The sequence below is a fragment of the Silene latifolia genome, chromosome Y (genome assembly GCF_048544455.1).
Source record: "Silene latifolia isolate original U9 population chromosome Y, ASM4854445v1, whole genome shotgun sequence".
NCBI lineage: Eukaryota > Viridiplantae > Streptophyta > Magnoliopsida > Caryophyllales > Caryophyllaceae > Silene > Silene latifolia.
The window spans coordinates 359,223,542-359,230,154 of NC_133538.1; the positions used below are offsets into that span (position 1 = coordinate 359,223,542).

General features: G+C 41.3%; 1 non-coding gene across 1 annotated transcript; it reads left to right on the forward strand.

Moving 5' to 3' along the window:
• Positions 1-6,045: 6,045 nt before the first annotated feature.
• LOC141636414 (small nucleolar RNA R71) lies at positions 6,046-6,152 on the forward strand. The gene has a single exon (XR_012541029.1). It is a non-coding gene; the product is annotated as a small nucleolar RNA R71 (small nucleolar RNA).
• The last annotated feature ends 461 nt before the right edge of the window (positions 6,153-6,613 follow it).

The window sequence follows — 6,613 nt, forward strand, 5'->3', positions numbered from 1 at the left end:
GTCCAAACTACTACTATAGTTAGTGGCAGTCAGGGTCGAACCACAGGGAGGCGATGCAATTAATAGTTGTATTATTTAAGTCTTAAAGTAACAGTGTGAGGGGGTTTGATTTGATTTGGTCTATAGCTATAGGCAATAAAAGATAGTAAACTAAATAAACGGATGAAATCAAGAATAAAAGGGTGCTAAGATGGTCGGTTCACTATAGTTTCGCCCGCAGTATGCTAGGTAGGTCTAAACCAAACACGTGAGACGGGAAAATAAGAACTCCTCTCGGTCCATTCTTACAGGTAGCATCTCTCGATCTCGCTACAGGTCCCTAATATCACTAATGCTAACTTTCGTTATGAAAAGTGACTAAAAAATCTAAATTAACTCATCTCTCGATCTTATTAATTTAGTCGTCTTAATTAGGTAGGATATCTCCCTTCCCTATCTTTCGATCTTTATTAGGTCGGTCAATTCCTAAACATTCAACTAGTCGCGTGCACTCGATTCGTCAAATATGGAAATTAAATTAATTAAAACGAAGGTAAAACTCACGAGGCCAGTCGATCGACCAGGGAACCCAGTCGATCGACCATGGCGCGATTCCAGGTCTACTATTCTAATGCCGCCTACTGCTACAGATTCACTACATCCTAGCACGACAAGTTTAGCTACTCATGACTATTATGAAAACAACAATGAAATTAACGAATAAAGATATTGAATGCAAAAATTAAACTAACGAAACAAGCAATTAACATGAGACGATAAATTGGCTTCTGGGAAACTACTCTAACAATTCTAAACTATGAACGAAATAAAGCAGTAAACTGAAACTGAAATGGAGAAATACCGAATGGAATTGCAGAGAAAGGAAGAATCCGAAAAGCAGGAACAAAGGTAAATTGCATTCGAACAATTATGCCCTAATACTAAACTCAATATAGAACCCTAATAAATTTGATGATAAAAGACTTCATTCAAACTCAAAAGTGTCAGGTTACGTTATATAGGAAAATAACGTAACACTTATTCCTAAACCTAATACACAATGGGCTTCTTAATTCTCGATCTTTTTATTCACGCCAGCATCACGGTTTGGTCGATCGACCACTGGGACCGGTCGATCGACTGGTCTGCACTGGACAGTGGCTCCTGTATGTCGTGCTCTGGTCGATCGACCATAGAGGTTAGTCGATCGACTGGAGTAGCTGGTACTTGGCTTCAAAAATTTCATGAATTAGTCTTTCGGGCTTCGATATGCGCACCAAGTTCGTTTCTTGAGTAAATACTTCACGTCAAATGCAATGCAAAGTACTCGAGGACGAATTTAGCTTGATTTCCGCTGGATTCTTCACATTTCTGCAATAATGTACAAAAACACGAAAGTAGACATAAATGGGAAGAATAGTAGCATAAACTACATAAATGAGCTCTGAAATGCGTGTAAAATGAGGTGTAAAACATCATATAAATGACACGCATCAAACTTCCCCAAACCAAACCCTTGCTTGTCCCCAAGCAAGAACTAGACTCGATCCTAAAACCTAATGGAACGAGTTCAATCTCAGAGCGAAATGCAAACCGACTAGCCTAAACAAATTTAATACAACAACTAACAATCAATTAGCAATATGAATCATGCAAACGAGTTATGAAGCCGTTAAAAACCTGCTGAACCGTCAACTGTGGAGACTTATCAATTCGGATTCTCACGGGTCGCTCATATCACTCAATAAATACAGGTGAATATATGTATAAGATAGAAAGAATTTATGTTGTAATGACACTCACCTAACTACGACTTATAAGAACATGCCTGCAATCTATATGAAATTACTCTCTACAACCGTACATATGTATTCCAACCAAACAGATGACCATGACACATGCCGAGGTAAATATGGATATGTGAGGTAATGGGTAAGAAGAGGCTAAGATAAATTTGGATAAAAACAGAGTTAAAAGCCAAGCTAGTAACTAAGGGAACCAAATTATAACAACATCCAACTTCTTGCTCAAAATTCCAATCAAAACGGTGCTAATAGCGAACACAAATCTCACAATCTCCGATATAATCAACTCCCCATAAGATATGAATGCAACATGGGAGCAAAAATCACCATTTAATAAAGACCTTGAATTATGCGATTTGATTTTTTTTCCTTCTCGGGCTTCGGTCGATCGACCAAGATGGGCAGTCGACCGACCGCTACAGTACAACACGCATTTTTTTCTTTTTCGAATCATTTTTCTTCTCTTTTTTTTTTCTTTTTCAATTCTGTTTTTTCTTTCTTTCCTTCCCTTTTCACCTTCCCAACGTCATCTCAAAATGAGCATTAGCTACCAAAAACGAAGAAAAAATCCCAAAAACTAAACTACTAGCTTGACAAGGGCAGGCTAAATGTAGGATGTAGTAACGGGGCAAAAAGGCTATTTTTGGCAGTGTGAGGCTTATGGGCAAAATGAATAAAGGGGTGACCTCTTCCACATGTGTCAACTAACCACAAACCGAATGCATACAGGTATTTAGCAGATCAAGTTCATATTTATGCATATTTATATAACATGTCTCATAAGGAGTACTACTCACAATCATAGATAAACTGGTCATGAATGACACCAGTTATAGGCTCTAATCCTCAGAAAATATAAGTAGTTTGCCAAAATTTAAAGTCAAATCTCAAGTCCAGCAAAATATTAACGAAAACTCGTAGACTATGCATATGATTCTACTAATAACATGTCAATCGGCAAGGCTTAGGCATAAACGGCTGAAAATGCAATGTCATCATTGAAATACTACCGTTCCGACTCGACCTAAATGCTAAAATAAACAAGCAATTTTTGAAATTTTTCAATTTTTTTGAATTTTCTGTATATATAAGAGAAAATAAACAAAAATGCAAGACAAAATGTAAACGTGAATGCAAGCAAAATGAAATGCAACGCAAAACCCTTCCTCAAACCAAATCGCACAATGTCCCCATTGTGCAAAATTATGTAATGAAATAAAAGGAAAACGGGAATTTGCGCTAAATTAACTACATAAGACATGAAGTAAGGACTCAGAAACTCACAAGACTTTAAGCGCAGCAAAAGAAAACCTCCCCAAACCAGCGTGAGCTAGGAGGTTTCAGTAGCCAGCAGTGCTGCCAATAAGTACCTGAAAAGAAGCAAAAGTACCATGCGTAAATCCGAGAAAACAATTATTGAAATGCAGAATTATATGTAAAATAAAGAAACGGAAGAAAACAGAAATGAGTCGGAGAATAAATTGGAGAAAAGACTCCCTCAATTCCGCAAATCGACCAAACGCAGCAGGGGAATGATCGAAAATAGGTACAGCAGCGCAGGGTGGTCGATCGACCACATCACCCAGTCGATCGACCAGGGTGAACAGGAACAGAAGCTCCTGGAAGTCGCAGCTCAGTCGATCGACTGAAAAACCTGCTGTAACTTTCTGATTTCTTCAATTAGCTCAATGACTCGAGCTAATACGGTCTATAAACATGCAAACACATAGTAACGCGCCCAAAATTACGCAAAACCCAAAGTGACAGTCTAAAGTGTATAAAATCCTAAGCAAACTCATTAAAATGCGTAGTCTCGCGCACATGAAAAATGATAAATAGTCTTAAAAAGCAATAAAATGTTGTTTGAAAAAGCCTTAATCAACTAATAGTTTATCAAGAACGGCCACAGAATGGCCCACTTGCTCGGCTTCTGGCTACAAGAAGTAGCCTCTACAGTGCTCATCTCTTCAGCTGCACTCTTCTAAACTCCAACATCCGCGTAACTCAACGGATCAACGGCTTCAGCATCTCCCCAATCAATGACCTCGTCCGGCTCATCAGAATCCAAATCGGACTCCGTCACTTTGACTGGCTCCTCATCGGGCTCCTCGTCTGTGCCATAGCTGAGACATCCTAAACCGCCTCTTTGAACGATTGGCTCCTTCACAGCTGGAGCAACATGCGGCTTTTCCTTCCCCAAACCAACTCTTGCAACATCCAAAACAGAAGAATCTTCCTCCAATTTGCTCCCAATCTGGGGCGGAGATGTTATAAAAGGAATAGGCATAGAGACAGGAATGTCAGGATGCATAAAATAGGATTTATTTTCAGAAACCGTATTACAAGTGACTAGCCACATGGGGTCTTTCTTCTTAGCTGTCTGGGCAAAGACAATGGAATGCTTTCCTACTTTGAAGGTCAAAGTCCCTGAACCAACATCAATAACTGCACCAGCAGTGTGCAGAAATGGTCTACCCAATATGATAGGAATGTGGACATCCTTGGGCATATCTAATACAACGAAGTCAACAGGGAAAAAGAACTTTCCTATTTGCACAGGAATGTCTTCTAAGACTCCTATGGGCTGGACCGCAGAACGATCAGCCATCTGTACTGTCATGTTTGTGACTGTAAACCTAGTCAATTTCAACTTCCTAGCAAGACTCAACGGCATTACACTAATACTGGCTCCTAGGTCACACAAGGCCTTTTCTATTGAAAAGGTGCCAATACTACATGGGACTGAAAAACTACCCGGGTCTTCTAGTTTATGGGGTGCAGTGTGGGTCAGATAAGAACACGACTCCTCAGTTAGTGCGACAGATTGCACAGTTTCAAGTGACTTCTTTTTAGATAAAAGTTGCTTCATAAATTTCATGTAAGCAGGCACTTGATTAACTAACTCAAGAAAAGGAACTTGTACGTTTAAGCTACGAATAACATTTTCAAATTTATTAAACGATACCTGTTCCTTCGTCGGCACCAATCTCTCCGGATAAGGGGCTGAAAGAAGTAACTTAGCCCTCTCCTCTAGGTCTTTCATGCCGGCATCGGTGGACTTAGGCTGAAAATCCACCACCTTCTCTTTGTTGTAGCTTGACCCTTCTTCAGACCGTCTCAAAAATGAACCACTAATCGTCATCGGGTCATACTTCGGAACCGGGACTGACCCATCAGCATTTGGGTCTTGCCTCAATATTTTCGGAGTAGTCGTACCCCGAAACAAATGGTCCCTCAAGTTATTTGGCATTGGAGGACGAAAAGACTCACCATCAGTAGTGTTGTCAGTCGATCGACCATGCATGTCAGTCGATCGACTGACTTCTACAGGAACAGAAGTTGTTTCACTTCGCGGACTGGTCGATCGACTAGGTATGTCAGTCGATTGACTGACATACCTGCTAATTGTCTTTTTCTTGCTATTATTTGTCACTGCCTTATTCTTGCTTGGTTCCGCCTCATCTTTTCCAGTAGCTTACTCGACCATAGCGGGCCCCTCAAGGGTGGACCCACTCCTCAAAGTAATAGCATTAAGGGTCTCCTTTTGATCCGTCTGCGACGGTAAATGCCCCGGAGCTCGAGTTGCACTCTTGCTACCAATTGAGCAATTTGGCTCTCTAACATCTTCATCCCGGCCTCTCTAGCTTGAGACTCTTTCAGCTACAAAATTTTCAACTCGGCAAATTCGGAACCATGGGACTGCTGCTGCTGCTGTGGAACATACAGAGGCTTTTGATATGGCTGCTACTGCTTATGAGGGGGCACATAATTCTGCTGCTGCTGTGGAGGTGGAGTCGGATTTATGACAGTTTGGCTGCTCCACCTCAAGTTCGGATGAACATTCGGCTCAAAATAGGTGTTTGTCTGTCTATAATGTTGAAAGGCAGCACAAGACTCATAGGGAATGCTGCAGTTGTCTGAAACATATCCTTCTCCTCCACATCTTTTGCAGACGAAAGGACTGTCTGAAACAGCATTCACATGATAGATCCCTCCTTTTGAAGCTCCTCCCAACTCGTACTTATCAAATCTCGCCGTGAGAGCCTCTAATGCAGCTACAGAAGGGGATTAAGCACTTCTCCTTTGATTTCCCCTGGAATTTCCATACTCAGCTTTGTGGATGGCCAAATCGTCAATAATTTTCCACCCCTTAGTTTCTCCAACATTCTCCTGGAATCTGCCATTGGCTGCCGCATCCATGATAGCCCTCTGATCGTCATAAAGCCCATTATAAAATTGATTACATAGACTCCATTTCTCAAACCCATGGTGCGGAATAGTTCGCACCAACTTCTTGAAACGGACCCATGCCTCATGAAAATTTTCATCCGGACCCTGTTTAAAGCTCGTGATCTGAGCTCTAATGGCATTTGTCTTGGAGGCAAAGAAATATTTCTCTTAAAATGCCAGGGCCAGCGACTTCCAATCAGTGATCCCGTTAGCAACTCGATTTAGGTCTCTGTACCACTCCCTTGCAGCATCACGAAGAGAGAATATGAACATGGTCTCCTTCACCTAGTCCTGGGTCACACCGGTTGGTGGGGGTATGGAACAACAATAATCAATGAATATCTCCATATGCTTAGCTGCATCTTCATTTGCAGCTCCCCCAAATTGGTTTCTCTCAACCAAGTTGATATAGGAAGGTTTCGGCTCGAATTTTCTGTCCGTCCCTGGTAATGCGAATCCCTTATAGAGATTCTCACCGTCGGCTCGAGTGATCAGCTATAGTTGCTTCTTCAGCCATGTCTGGAGATGTGACGGTCTCAGCTGAAGAAGTAGAAATAGGTGACGAAGGTGGATCCTCCTCAAAAAGCTCGTTCTCGTAG